This window comes from Rattus rattus, chromosome 12, assembly GCF_011064425.1.
Source record: "Rattus rattus isolate New Zealand chromosome 12, Rrattus_CSIRO_v1, whole genome shotgun sequence".
Lineage (NCBI taxonomy): Eukaryota > Metazoa > Chordata > Mammalia > Rodentia > Muridae > Rattus > Rattus rattus.
In genome coordinates this window covers 4,550,468-4,565,568 of record NC_046165.1, presented here as the reverse complement: position 1 = coordinate 4,565,568, position 15,101 = coordinate 4,550,468, and the positions used below count along the sequence as shown (strand labels likewise).

The 15,101-nt window shown below is 44.6% G+C and overlaps 1 protein-coding gene across 6 annotated transcripts in view; it reads left to right on the top strand.

Moving 5' to 3' along the window:
• Positions 1 to 6,719: 6,719 nt before the first annotated feature.
• Positions 6,720 to 15,101, top strand: part of Mbnl2 (muscleblind like splicing regulator 2) — a 159,705-nt gene continuing 151,323 nt past the window's right edge. For 4 of the 6 annotated variants that reach the window (XM_032917750.1, XM_032917748.1, XM_032917746.1 and 1 more), the window contains exon 1: positions 6,721 to 6,950. The gene's annotated coding sequence lies outside the window, so the exon portion shown is untranslated. Of the gene's footprint in view, positions 6,951 to 15,101 lie in introns of all 6 variants that reach the window. The other 2 variants (XM_032917745.1, XM_032917749.1) reach the window with 2 other exon arrangements.

Sequence of the window (15,101 nt, the reverse complement as noted above, 5' to 3'; positions counted from 1 at the left end):
TGTGATAATATCATGTCCAAAAGCAACCTAAGGAAGAAAGAGCCTACAGGGTCACAAGCCTCACTGCAGCTCATCATGGGTAGAAGCTAAGACAGCAACCTGGGGGAAGGAGCTGAAGCCAGCTCCGTGGAGGAATGGTGATTACTGACTTGCTTAGTCTGCTTTCTTTTCACACGGCCAGGGCCACCTGCCCAGAGATGACGCCACCCGCGATGGACCCGCCTCTCCTACATCAATCATTGATCCAGAAAATCTGTCCACAGCTTTGCCTGCAAGCCCATCTTATGGAGACATTTTTATTTCTCAGTTAAGGTTTTTCTCTTGTCAGATGACTCTATCTTGTGTCAAGTTGACAAAGGACTAACCAGGACACTCTGGAATTCACCACCATTCCAAACAACATCAAAAATTCATGTTCTCCTTGCTTGAAAACTTGCTTGACTTTGTTCTGACCTTTCAAGGAGGTGCATTCACCGTGCACTATGCTTCTCAACTTCAATATTACATCTGCTTTCCTTCTTCTACCCAAATTTTATAAAACATACACTATATTATACATACATGCATATCTGCACATAGACACATAAATACATATGTTATATATGCATATGCTATATATTTCATCTATAACTGTACCATAGATATATATTAAATAATTTATGGATATAGTACTATATATAATGTGTCGATGCTCAAAGGAAACCTATACTACCTGTCTGTCTGTCTTTGTCTGTCTGTCTATACACACATATATACACATTGGAGCCATCACCTCTGAGGCATCCCATCAATTCTTTTTTTTTCTCACTTGTGCTTGTTCAACAACTGCACATTGTCAGTATAGGGATAAACTACCGACAAGAAATGCACGCCCATTTCTTGTATTCTTTACTTTTCCATGTCTGGGATAAAACACCATGATCAAAAGTAATTTGTAGGAGAAAGGGGTTTATTTTTGATTGCAGTTCCACGGGGATAAAGTCCATTGCAGCCAGGAAGACATGGCATCAGGAATAGGAAGCTGGCTGGTCACAATGCCATTCCCACACAGGAAGCAGAGAGAGGGAGGACAGGAAGTATGGGCAGGTTATAAACCCTCAAAGCCTGTTCCCTTGTGAGGTACATCTCCCTGCACCGCTCCACGTCCTAAATGCTCTTTAACCTCCCCCAAACAGTGCCATCAACTGAGGAACCAAGTGTTCACACATGGTTTACTTGGCCCCTCACACTTCTCTCAGAGAGAAATGACATGCAAAAGAGAGATGTCTTTCAATAAGAGGAAAACTAATTAAAAAAACATTATCAAAATAACTGTAGCAAGAGACAATGTGAAGATAGGTGACTTCTGGGACATGTAAGTAGGGGTGGGGGTCTTTGTGTCAAGAGATCACAGAGAGGTGTCACTGTGTCCAATAATTATCTTGACATTCATTCATTGATATTTGGTTTCTTGATCATTCTCATATGTGACATGGACATGCCAATCTTTAACTCATGGCCGCTCAGAGTTGCTGTTGGACAAACCAAAGGTAGCTTTTATTTTAGTTGTTCAAGAGATCACAGAGAGGTGTCACTGTGTCCAATAATTATCTTGACATTCATTCATTGATATTTGGTTTCTTGATCATTCTCATATGTGACATGGACATGCCAATCTTTAACTCATGGCCGCTCAGAGTTGCTGTTGGACAAACCAAAGGTAGCTTTTATTTTAGTTGTTCTGTTCCCTTCTTACTTTGGACACAGTCTTCTTTCCTTAGAGTTGGACAGGAAACCTGATATGAGGCAAGCTCTCGACTGATGAGCTGTATAATCAGCCCTTGTTTTTCTGTTTTGTGATAGAATCTTCCTATGTAGCCCAGGCTGTCCTTGAACTCTCCAGTTAGTCCAGGCTGGCCTTGAATTGATAATATCCTGCAACTGCCTTCAGAGTGTTCGGATTACAGGCAGGTGTCGGGGACTCATATCGTCTGGAGATGTCTCGAATTCGTTTTCTTCCTCATTCTCCTTTCTCCTTCATATATAACATCAATAAAAACCTGCAGTTTTTACATTATCAATTCAGTTTCTTTACACACTTTCAAGAAACTAATATTGAGTTATAAAAAGGGAGGGAAAGGTTCAGAAGGAAACGGAAGTTGGGATAATGCAGCTGGGTTCCCTGGTAGTTGCAGAAGTCGGCTTGTTCTGTTGATACACATCCTCATTGGTCACCTCCTCCCATGTGCCAGGCACATAAAGATTAGATACACGAGAGAACTCACTGCTTTCTGGTGCTCACAAGCTGACAGGGAAGACAAACCTGAAATAAATAATTAAGCAGATTAATGTATAACCACACTCCACAGTGAGAGCGACAGAGCGAGAAGCGTCCGTAAAATCCTGCTGTCTGAAGAGACGTCGTGGACAGGCAGCAGCACATCACCTGGGAGCTCGTTAGAAGAACAGAGCCTCAGTATCCACCCAGGAACTCCTGAGACTGGATCTGCATTTTAACAAGATCCCTAGGGGATGCGCATGCACCATAGAATTTTGAGAAGCATAGCTCTCTAGTTCACAGGCTGGGAGAGAAAACAACAGGTGGACCTAAGTTCACCCTGTGGGTTGAGGTACAGTCCCTTGCAAAGATGGCCTCTGATTAGGCCAGAAAGGTGGAGGATCTATTGAGTCCTTGAAGACAGGGAGAACTTATATGTTTTTCCTAAGAGTAATTCAAATATACATATATATATACATATATATATATGATATAGATATGTGTTTATATTGTGTGGTATGTGTGTTTTCATGAGAGAGAAATGGGTATGTATGTATGGTTTGTGTGTGTATGAGAGGTGGGTATACATGTATTTATGTGTGTAATGTATGTATGTATATGTATGTATGGTGTGTGTATGCGTATGTGCTAGAAAGAAAGAGACAGAGACAGAGAGAGACAGAGAGAGACAGAGAGAGACAGAGAGAGTCAGAGAGAGACAGAGAGATAGAGAAAGTGATGTGGATATATGTGTATATATGTGTAGTGTGTGTATGGTATGTGTGTGCATGTGTGTATGTGGGGCATGTGTGTGTGTGCGTGATATGGTATGTATGTATGTGGTGAGTGTGTGACAGAGGTGGGTATATATGTGTGTATATGTATGTATGGTGTGTGTGTGTGTGTGTGTGTGTGTGTGTGTGTGTGTGTGTATGATGTGGACATGGGTGTGTGAATCTGTGGGAAGTGTGTGAGTATAGTATGTGAATGCTGTAGCGTCCATGAGGAGGGCTGAGGACAACTTGGAGCATCAGTCTTCTCCCATTATTGGAGACAGCGTTTCTTGCTGTTTTCTGCTGTGTACACAGACCTGGCTAGCTAGCTGACCCAGTAGCTTCCAAAGAGTCTCTTGTCCTTTCTTGCCACCTAGTCTAGGTTTGTAGATGCACAGTGTCATGCCTGGCTTTCACGTAGGCTCTGGGTATCTGAACTTGGGACTGCTGCAGTAGCAAAATCCCATAAAATGACATGATTATAGAATAGAAGTCTATTTTCTCATAACTGAATGCTGGAGCTCTGAGGGGAGGGTCCAAGCATGGTCTGCATCTGGTGAGGGCTCTCCTCCTGGCTTGAAGAGGGACATCTTCTCACTGTGTCCTCCCAAGTTAGAAGAAAAGAAAAAGCCCTTTCTTTGGTATCTTCTTATAAAAACAGAAATGTATTCAGGAAGATCCCTTCCCTGTGACGTCATCTGAACCTAATTACCCAGGTGCCATTTTTAAACATCATCCCTTCAAGGTTAGCTCTTTAGCATCTAAAGTTTGGGTAGGGAATGTGAACACTTCAGTCCCCAATAATATTAATATATATATAAAATAAGATTTCTTTTAAAACAGTATTACTCTGTAAGAAGTATTCTGAAAGGCCTGAAGGGTGTCGAGAACATATTCACAGCCAGGGCTGAGAGCACAGGCCTGGAATCCCAGCAACCTTGGAAGTTCAGAGTGGAGAAGCCCAGACTGAAGGCCTGATTGGGCCACAGAGTGTGGTGCCCACCACCTGGAAACTTAGTATGACTTGTCAGAGTGTTTAAAAAGGCAACAAAAGATTAGGCTACATATATCATAGTGGTGAATTCCCACACTATATACAAGGCTCTACCTGTGTAGGACATCATAGGTTCAGAAAGAGAGTGGGTATGGGAGGGAGAAAGAGAGGAAGAGGAGGAAGAAGAAACAGAGGAGCGGGAGGAAAAGAGGAGACAAGATGAAAGCAGTGAAAAGAAAAGAAAAAAGGGAAAAAAAGACAAGACACAACACTCAGGGAGCAGCTACTATTTCAAGAGTTAAGGTAGAGAAAGCCTGTGAACAGAGGGTCATCCGCAGAGAGGAAACGAAGTAAAATGTTCTAAATATCCAGGTGTTAAACTCAACAGACTTTGGCAGTGGATTTCAAGTTCTGGTTGGGGAGGGAAGTGAAGAAAAGTGTCAGGTTTTTTGGCTTTTACAAGTGAGTATGATGTCATTTCTTGTGATACAAAATAACCAGCATGTTTGCCTGTGGCCTCCTGTCCAACACGGAAATTACTCTAATGACAGACATCCCCTAGTGCACCTCTGTCGCACCAGCCTTTGGAGAGATGCTTCATGCACATTCTCTTAATTAACGTAGGACACGGACCTAGCCTTCTGAAATGGTAAGATCCGCTCAGACAAGCGAGCTACACAAGGCTGCATTGTTAGGGGCTTAAAATAGTCTGGTACAACGACCAGTACAGAAGCCTTTTGAACATCAGAGAAGCTGATGGGGCAGAACTGAGGAAGTGGCAGGTGATCTGAGGTCTACACAGTGCGTCAGGAGGATGTAAACGTGGGGTGGAGAGCAGGGACAGCAGACGTAAAGTGGACGACCAAGGTGGAGGCCACATTTTGCAGGACCTCGAAAGTCTGTAATTTGGATTTTATGGAGGGACAGGCTTGAGTGTAAAAGGAACATGACTTTACATGATTTCAGAAAAACCTGTCTGGCAACAAGGAAGACCGGAGCCGAACAGCCCTGGATCCCAGAGGCTATCAATTAACTTTTGTATCATACAGGGAATAGGTCAGGGCTCCGGCCTAGCTCAGAGGAAAAATCTAGGAGGCTTAATGTCTTTGGGTGAGAATGGGACTTGACAGGGGGCTAAAGTTTAAGTGATGAGATTGTAAAAGTGGGGATTTCATGTCAAAAGCAGGAGGGGGTGGAGAAGAAGATAATCGTGAGTTTGAGATCACTCAAGTACGTGTGCAAAGATGTAATGATATTTTAAAGGGATTTCCACCTGTTTGAATGTAGCTAATTCGACTTTTCAGGGGAAACAACAACAACAACGACAGACTCAACCAAAGCCTACCAATGATAATACTGACTAGAAACAAAAATAAGAATTAAGGATTAAAATCAAGAGGAATAAAACAAGGTATTCTATTGAAGAATCGGTCCACAAGTCACAAGAAATGCTGTGTTTTACGAACGAAAACATGAAATTTAAAAACACTTAAATCATTACATTCTGCCCTGATGCTCCCTTCCAGATGCATTCATTAAACAGTTGCTCATAAAAAAAAAAAATTAGAGAGTTAGGCTCACTCTTTCAGATGAATAGGGTCTTTGTTTTTGCCTGGAGTTGGTCACGGGACCATCATACTTAATTTTTAAGATCCAAAACGTTGTGTTTTGTGGAAGGAAAATGTGTGCTTATTGTGTTTTCTAAATGCCATATGTTTTTGTTTTTTTGTTTTCAAAGCATGCAGAAACGCTGTTGACTGGGGAGGAAAAAAAAATAATCGTTTCAGTTCTTTCTTTTTTTCCCCCCCTTGCTTTATCTTGGGGGAATCTCTGGCATCTGTGGGTCAACCTTTGTAGACTGAAAATGGAGGATGTCGCTTAGGTCAGTGCCAAGTGTATTCAGCAGTAAACGCCCTCCCACAGCCATTGCGGCACTAAGGACAGGATAGCCAACGTATGAGTATTTATCAAATGGCATCTAAGAAGGTTAAGACACAGTTAATCCCCCAGTGGGTGCCAGCCAAGAGCCTCAAAGCTTAATGTAGAGATATCAATTCTGTCGTTCAGCATCCCCTCACTGAAGTCTCTAGTGCTCTGGAAACTTAGATGGAAAATATATGGGTTCCAGTAAGTGGCCACTGCAGTGACAGCTCTCCAGAAAAGCTGTGTGCTGAGGTTTCAAGCATGGTCTTCAGTGTGTACTCCAACTTGCTTATAGCCTCCCTCAGTCACGGTGGTTACATGCAAATGTTTCGTAAGGTATCACTTTCCATGACAAACACTGAATTATTGTCTCACATATGTATAAGAACATCTCTATCCATACGCTTTCACAAACGCCATAAGACTTTCAGTTTGGGATCCAATTGGATTCCTTGGCCATCTTAGGAGTTTCGTGATTCCCGGAGTGTTTATGATGCAACTCCCGGCTCCGGGCTGGGTGTCTCGAAGCGTATTTGTCTGAGCTACCCTACCCCTCTCTGTGCTCTGCCAATTATGTGCCACTTTGTCTCGGAGCTATGACTGCTTTCCTCGGAGAGGGAGATCCCTCTTCCATCAGTATGGACGCACTGTTTTCAGAGCCTGCCAGCGCCGTGTTGCTGTGTCAGTCATCCTATGAGGACCAGTTTCAGACGAGGAGGGCTGACGAGCTGGCTGGGGATTGGCCGGCTGCGTATGGGCGGGGCCTGTGGGAAGGAAGGGCTGCAGCTCACAGCAACAGAGTTTAGACTGTCTTTGCTTCATCATCTGAAGGTAAAATTTTCCAGCCACGGCCGGCGGCTCGCAGAGTACAATAAACAGGGACGGAGAACTATTTGCATGGACCCCCCTTCCTCATGATGCGGTGGAGAAGCCGCGGCCACTCGATCCTGCCAGATGTTCTTGGGGTTACTGTACAAGGGGAGGACGAGCAGAGCTAAACAAGGTAGGAGAAACAACCCCCTTCCCCATTTTTTTTTTTTTTTTTTTTTTAATGTTTAAAGAGTTTGCTGCAGTATGCTGCATTCCATGTGTGTGCTTAGGGAAGCCAGGGAGACCGATTCCACTAATTCGAGCGGAATACTCGCAGGAAACCCTGGAGTTTTACGTAACATTCGGATTTGAGAACAAGAAATGGCAAAGCTGGAATCTACGCCGCCCGTTTAGGGTGAGGCATAAAAACCGAGGTTTCTATTTATTTATTTAAAGGGCAGATTCATTTGCTATTATTGTTTTTTAATCCTCTGAAAGATCCAGACCAGTATTTTCTTAAGATAATCGAGGTTTTTACGGCCAGAGTGGGCTACAGAATAAAGTTTACATGTTTCCTGTTCTTTGGAAACACACTTGAAATTGAGAATTTAAAAAAAAAAAAGAAAATCATGGTGAACAATCATCGGTTGAACGCCTGGGACCAAAATATGTCTGTTTCTTGGAAACTGGGGGCCACCCTGGTGCTACAGGGCAATGGCTTTAATTGAGTTTCAAAAGCACATTTTAAGCACCGAGGCAGAATGTGAGGTAGCTTCCTGGCTGGTCTTAGGCACTGTAGTTCAGTGTTTACATTGCTTTTCCTGGCAGCCTCCGTCTTTGTTTCCAGCTTAAAAGTGGGACCATTATGTTCAAAAGTAAAGCTGGGTTAATAATGCTTACTGCAATTATCTGATCTGTATGCATTTTTAATGAGAACACACAGCCAGCAGAATAATTTAATGAGAGCAGGCTAGCTTTTAAAGCTGGGCTCTCACTATGCCCAGCCAGATCAACTTTCTTGCCGAGAAGCAGCGGCTAGAAAGGTTGAAGCAGATTTATTTTTAACACACTTGGCCCAGGAGAAGGAAAGGCTCTCTCAGTGTTAAAGATTCTTTCTGCCCTTTTCCGTTTTAAATTTCTGCCAGGCCTGAGGAAACCGAGCTTTTTTGTTAGGCCTTGGAAGCATGTGTTTACAATAAATGTGTAACATTTTTAGAATAGTTAGCAAGCACTGAAGCGAAGGAAAAAAAAAAACTTGCCTAACTGCCACCTCCGTGAATGTTCCAGTGAATGTTCCAACGGTCTTCAAAAAGCCTTACTGTCTCTTTGAAAGACAAAGATTAAGTAGGAAAATGTCTGTTAGGGCATATGTGTATTTAGGCAGCAACTAGGAGCAAAAATTAAACAAGAGACATTTTTACCATCTATGTAAGAGGAAGTTTCTTCCTCTCTTTTGCTCCCTTCTGAGGGACAGCAGCACTGTTCATTTAAATAAGGGCAATGCCACGTAGATTCTTCTAGACCCACGGTTTTTACTTTCAAGGAGAAGTGCAGGACACTAGCCCAGAACTCCTGACGTCATCCCCCAACTATTTCTGCTGTGTGTTCTTTTATTCAGCTTGTGGAGAGGAATATTTCTCTATGTCCAGGCCAGGAACATTCGAACTCCCAGTTGGCAGGACTTGAGTTATGCCTTCCCATTTAAACTCACAGCCCATCCATCCCCCTTCACAGGCCAAATAGGGCAACTAACTTCTCCTACCTGCCTGCCTGCCCAGGTTTTCTGCCAGCTTCTCTGGCTTGGCCAGTGCAAAGCCTTGGCCTCTGAGCTGAATTTCACTTTCTTTCTGGCCTCTCTTAGCATCGTGGCTTGGCAAGGCTACCTGTGTGGCCTATCCCAGGGGGGCGAATGCCAGGGGGGTGCAACTGGGGGGTCCACCCCAGGGGGGCCCAATCCCAGCTCCCCTGGAACCATTATCTAAGGCCCGGGATATGCTACCAAGTTCAAGGTTGATTGGATGGTGGGTGACAGCTGCTTTCATAGATACAGCACCTCGTCCTAAGGCAGATGGCTCAAAGGAAATAAAATACAATACTGCCTGCTGTTAACCCTGTGTCACAGGTGGCACTTTTGTAACACCCTTGATTGTATGATCGGGAGAAAGGTTAGTGTTTATTGAGGTTCCTTCTAAAGAAAGAATTTGGGTTAGAGCACACTGCGGTTCAGGAGTCCCTACTACCTACCAGCTGGCCTCCCGCACCACTTAGTGTGGCCTTGGGCAAGTGCCTACCTCAGTTTCTTTATCTTCTTGGAACAAGTAATACTTCTTACACTTTCTCTCCTAGAATTCTAGGGACCTGTTTTGTACAAACAACAGTAACAAAAGTTGTTTGTCTCCTGGGACAATGCCCGGTGAAGTACAAAGGAAGGGGCCTCTGTGTGGAAACATTGTGGACAATGTCTTGGGGTGTTTAGATTGAAGGCTACAAAATATAAAACCTTCCAGTCTCTGTCAGTTTCTTACAAGTTTTCTAAAGATGCCCAAGCCAACTAAATGGAATTTCCAAGGAAGTCAAGAAGGCATGGTTGTTAGCCTGCGTTTCCTCCATCCATCTCACCTAATGTTCCAGAAGCTGCTGGGTAAGCTGGTCTCTGCCAGCAGTGGGCTTAGTAGAGCTGTGGTGGCCCAAAGTTCTCAGTGCCGCTCTTCCTTTGCCTCTTGTGTGAAATCTGTGGAAGTGGAGGGAAGGAGAGGGAAAGCCCTGCGGAAGGCAGGAAAGGATGCTTGTGGAATATACTGGTCATGCAGCTTACTGCTCAACAGCCTGCCTTCTCCTCTGCTCGTTGTTTTAATTTGCTGTTGCCATGGTGAAAACAAATCAATATCACATGGCTCCGGGCCAGTCCCAAGCTCTGGGAGTGCCATAGAGATCCAAGAGCAGGTACTCGGGATTTCAAGCAGGAATGGGGAGCAGGGGACTTAGATACTGAGCAAATTCCTCCTGGAGAAGGAGTTGGGTCAGTCTGACACACGTTTATCTCTTCCTTCTTGCATTCTCTTATCGGCAAGGAAAAAAACTGTGGGAAGCAAGGCAAGCTGACTCATTTACATTTTCCAAAATAACGAAACAGTAGCAGTGCAGAGGCAAGTAGGGGCATCGCAGTGGTGGGGAAGGATTTTACTTAATGAAGAAATGGTCCAGGGACAAGAGGGAGTAGTTGTAGAGAACAGTTTGGGTGCCGTCAGCCCCTCCACAAGAGAGCTACCCCTGAGAGGCCCTTGGGAGGCTAACAGCTACTGCTGGGCCTGTCAGGCAAGAAATCTGGCAAAGAGGAAGCAAGTGGGCAGTCGGGGTGAGGAGTGTCAGAGAAAGGGAAGCAGGCAGGAGCCTGAGTCATGACAGATCAGTAGGTCAAAAGTCCATCAGGTGAGCTCCCTAGAGAACTCCAAGGTCATGACCCCACAGAGAACAGGACACTTCTTCCTTTTCACCAGAGCAGCGGAAGGCTCAGCCTGAAGCCCTGTGAAGAGGGAAAGAGACTGCAGAAAATAATACTACTCATAAAGAGTCAGGAGCCCGAGCCTCCTTTTTCTGGAAAGAACCGCTCAGTTAGAGAGAGATACATGCTGCTTTGTGGAGCTGGGAATTTGGTATTTCCCTCTTTGGAGGATGGGGTGGGTCTTACCTGGCTCTGGTCGATTAGTTTTGTTGTTGGTTGTGTGTGTGTGTGTGTTTTCTTTCGCCATCATTTAGTCTAGTTTTGTTTTCCTTCTTGAAAATGTGTACAAAGTGTCTCTTGCAGTGAGGAGGAGTCAGTGTTTGCTTCAGGCCCTGGGCTCTGTCAGCCCTAGGCCTGGCCTCCACTGCAGTGCTGAACCAAAACAGGTATGCTCAGTCAGGCCTCAGCTTTGTTTGCTGAGCCCGAGCTCCCTGAGCTCCGTGATGGGGGCCAGTTTTCAGCTGACCTTCTCTTACGCCCCCTCAGTATGACAAAAAGAAAAAGTCTTGGACCCGAGGACTTGCTTTAGTGTTTTGACAAAGCAAGTGTTGTTTAAGGTCTCTTGGGTCAGCTATCCAACATCAGTCAACAAGTGTTTGTTAGGCGACCTTTGGTCAGGGTTTTTGGGCTTGGTTAGGACTTCAGGCTACCGACTACCCGCCTTCGTTTAAGTGCAAACACACCCGTCATAAAAGCCTGCATTTCAAAGGCTTGAAAACATCGCTATTGGCTAAAGTTAAGCTAGCGTTGTACCCATCAGACATTGATTTTAATCTGGATGTGAGTCTGGTGTTGAGGCTGGAGAAAACATATTTAATTTTTTTTTAAGATTTTAGATGTCCGTCCTTTCTCTACCCCTGCTATATCTCTTACAGCGCCTGTTGTTTAATTAACATAAAGAGAGGTGAGCGTGGTGTGTCAGAGTGCTTGAAACATGCAGATTAGATGCCTTTGGGGAGCACTCACAGAGTCTCAGCCACCAGAGCCTCAGCCTGAAGTGGTAAGGCTGTGGCACATCGTTTATAAAGCCTTAAATGCCAGCCGGTGAACAAAGGGAAATCTTAGACCTGCTCACACTTCTGAGCCTCGGCCTGCCCCCAACAAACAGCCCATGATGCAATTATGAGGAAACCTGATGCTGCCTCTGGGGACTACACTTCCCCCACATTCTTTCATAAATGCAGGGGGTTTGTTTTGTTTTAGTCGATTTCCCTTCCTAAAGTTTAAGTTGTTTGGATGGTAGTGATTTGGGGGATTTTTTTTTTTTTTTTTTTTTTTTTGCCCTGCTAGAACATTCCTTCTCAGGACAAACACAAACCGTGTGAGGCTAAAGGATGCAGTTAGGGGCAGACATGAGAGAGGAGGCCGAAGACGCAGCCTCTCTTTGAAAGCTCTTTTTAATTTTTTTTAAATCGTTCCGGTGTCTCCATTGACAGAGGAGCTAGGCCACCGTTTCGGTTGGGAGCATCCATGGCAAGCCGGCGTCCAAGAACTGTAGGGCGTAAGTCAACCCTATGGGAACAGGAAATGTCCTCCTGCCGTCTGCGGTGCACAAAGGCTAGGAGAAATGAGGGCAGAGCACACCTTGTCTCTAGACAGACAACGAACAGACAGGGGACCCTTGCACTTGATAAGGGCTTTTGTGGTATCTCCATCAACAGCTTCAGTGGGAAGTCCCGGGATGGGGGCCTCGTTTAAAGCACCCTGGCTAAAACCCCAGGAGACGAGTTATTAGATTTCAAAAGTTTTGTTTGTGTAGACTGGGGGATACCCCAGTTGTCAATCCTCCCACCGCATAAAGCCAGGCGTAGCGGAGCACATCTGTAATGCTAGCACTCAAGAACAGCAGGCAGGAGGACAGGGAGTTCAGACTGGTAGGGAGTACTAGACCAGCCTGGGTTACCGTGCGTCATGCGTGCGTGCGTGCGTGCGTCAGGCATATGTGCGTGTATGCGTGCGTGCGTGGACTCTCCCCACCCCCTTGGTTAATTGACTTGGATTTTGAAAGCACCAGAGAATCTTGTAAATGCCCCAAGTACCAGATGTGAGGACATAGAGTCGTGTCACCACCTAAGTTCTTTCTTAGACAGCATTCCATCAACAACTAGGCGGCACAAAGGTAAAGCCCTCGGAGAGGTAGAGTCTCAGCTTGGATTGCTTGAGTAAGCTTCAGGATAAAGCCAAGGTTGATCCCATACCGCAACCCAGCCACAGGGCCGTGAGGGGTTTCATGAACACCTCATAGTGTCCTGCAGGCCAGAGAATAACCAAGTCAACAAACACAGGGACATCCCCGCCTTCTGCTCCCCTGAGAGCATCTCACCAACTCTTTTTTTTTTTTTTTTTTTTTGGAGCTGGGGACCCTTTGCGCTTCCCACGTAAGCGCCCACCGCTGAGAAATCCCCAGCCCCATCTCACCGCTGAGCTAAATCCCCAGCCCCATCTCACCAACTCTTAAACTGGTAGAAAGATGGACGCGGAGACTGGAAATGACTATTTTAGGGGCGTTCGTTACAAGAAGGCTGCTTTGCACATACCTTGTGCAATTGGAACTTTAGAAGGTCCCTAGAGCCCCACCCAATCAACAGCACTCACAGTTTGCTGGTTGAAGATAAGAACTCTCTGAAGACTTGCTAACAGCTATGTCTCAGCAAAAGCCATCCTGGTTACTACGTAAACTCGGGCCTCTGAGACTCTCAGGTCCTATAGGTACCTAGCACTGTAGGTTTTGAGCTGAATAAGAGAGAGGAAAGTAACTTACAGAAAAACCTGGCATTTCAAGGTAGAAATTTCGGATGTATGTAGCCTCCATTCTTTTAAACTCCGAGCATACTAGTCACAGTGACATCTTAAATACATATGCTATTTTAAGTTTTCTGTTTCTTGTTTCCCTTAGTGATCAGAACCCCCCACACTTCCTGTTTAACAAATTAAATGACAACAAGGTTTGAGCGAGGTTAACTAATATGCTACAAGTTTTAGCAGCCCCAAAGTGGAGAAGTTACTTCTCAAATCAGTAGAAAGTTATGCATATGTTACTTATTGGCCTAAGTGGATCACACCGTGGTCTAACTTGACGCTTCTATAACATGTGTGTCACAGAGTTGAGCAGAGGGAGCTCAACCCTAGCAATTTGGGAAGGACGGTATTGTTTTTAATTAAGAGATTGAATTATCCTTAAAAAAAAAATCTATAAACTTTTGGCATCCCGAATGTGAGCTTCAATTAATCAAAATAAAAGCATTGGGGAAGTTTATATGATATAGATGATTTAATGCATATGGCTTTAAAGTTCTGAGAATTTAAGAAAGGAAAGCTATGCTTGGGTCACATGGTAGACAGGACTTCACGGAGGAAAGGCCGCCTTCTCTGGCTCTAAATGCAAACATTTTGTCTAAATCAGCCTTTTTAATGTGAAAAGTCTGTACCCTAGGCCAGGGATAAGATTATTTATTCATAAGGAGAGAGCTCAATGTATATACTTATTTAGCGTATCCCTTTGAAGTGTCAATTTTCATGTGTATTAGATGATGTATAGATCATAATGGCATTGTTCTATAAGAATACCCCTTGTAAGTAAGGTTGTTTTTGTAAATGATGGTTGTTTCTGATTTACCAAATATTTTATCATAGGAGCAAATGATCAAAAAGCATGGAGAGCCCAGGGGTCAGGGAAGAGAGACAGTGAGGTTAAGGGACCACAAGGAGAACTGACTACAGAATAGGGAGCCAGTGTTAGGGCACAGTGAGGAATCAGGCCACATGGGAGCCGTTGGAATCATTAAGGTAGGGGAGAGCTGAAGAGCCATGCAGCAGAGTTTGATTTTATAAAATTATAATTTATAGGGTTAGAGGTTAGACCATTTATTATGAGCGATGCCTCTGGACAGAAAAAGTTTACAATAATCCAGTCATACTGTAGGGGACAGATGGAAGAGAGCGGAGGAGAAAGGGATCCAAAAGACATTGTAGTGGATAAGAGGAGCTGCAAGAGCTTAGAATTGCCAGAAATACATTACGGTTTCTATCATAAGAGATACCAATGGTGCTGCGACTGGAAAGGGACACAGAAAGAACGGGAGACCAGCCAGTGGGGAGAGGTTTGGCGGAGGAGGGAGATGACGAGCCATGAGCTTTCAACATCGAACTTTAGCCAATAATGGGATATATCTGTGCAGTTACCTTATAGGTACAGATATCTCTACACTTGACAAAGAGAGGAGGGGGCACCAGCAGCCTAGTTCCCAGGTTACCCATTTCTAAGCCTGAGACAGCTATCTTGAAACAACCGTTGATGTCACGCATACTCACTACCCCCCAGAAAGAGAAGCGGGCAGTTGACCAATGTCGAGCTTGGAAAAGAATTAGTCACCGACGCAGAAGAAAGTAGGAGGCAGCAAAGAATCAGGAAACTAAATATACATAGAAGGAGAAAATAGCTTTTTTTTAAAGAAATTATAAGTAAGCATAACTGTTGAGGACCGTCTGCATGAATCCCTTAGATTCATCTGTTTACTTCTCCTGTAGCTGGGCAAAATACCGAAGGAAAGCACCTAGCAGAAATGAAAGCTTATTTTAGCTCACAGTTTGAGGGTACGGTCCATCGTGGAAACAGGTCTTGAGGTAGTTGGCTGGCTTACATCCACAGTGAGGGACAGAAATGAAGAACTGGGGCCTGGAGCCTTTCTCCTTCACCCAGGACCCCTTCGTCCTCGGAATGGTGCCGTCCACATTTAGGGTGGGTCTTCCTCCTCCTCTCAGTACATCCAGTCTTAAAACTCCCTCACAGCCATGCCCAGAGGTTTGTTGCCATGGTAATTCTAATTCCCATCCAGTTGACAA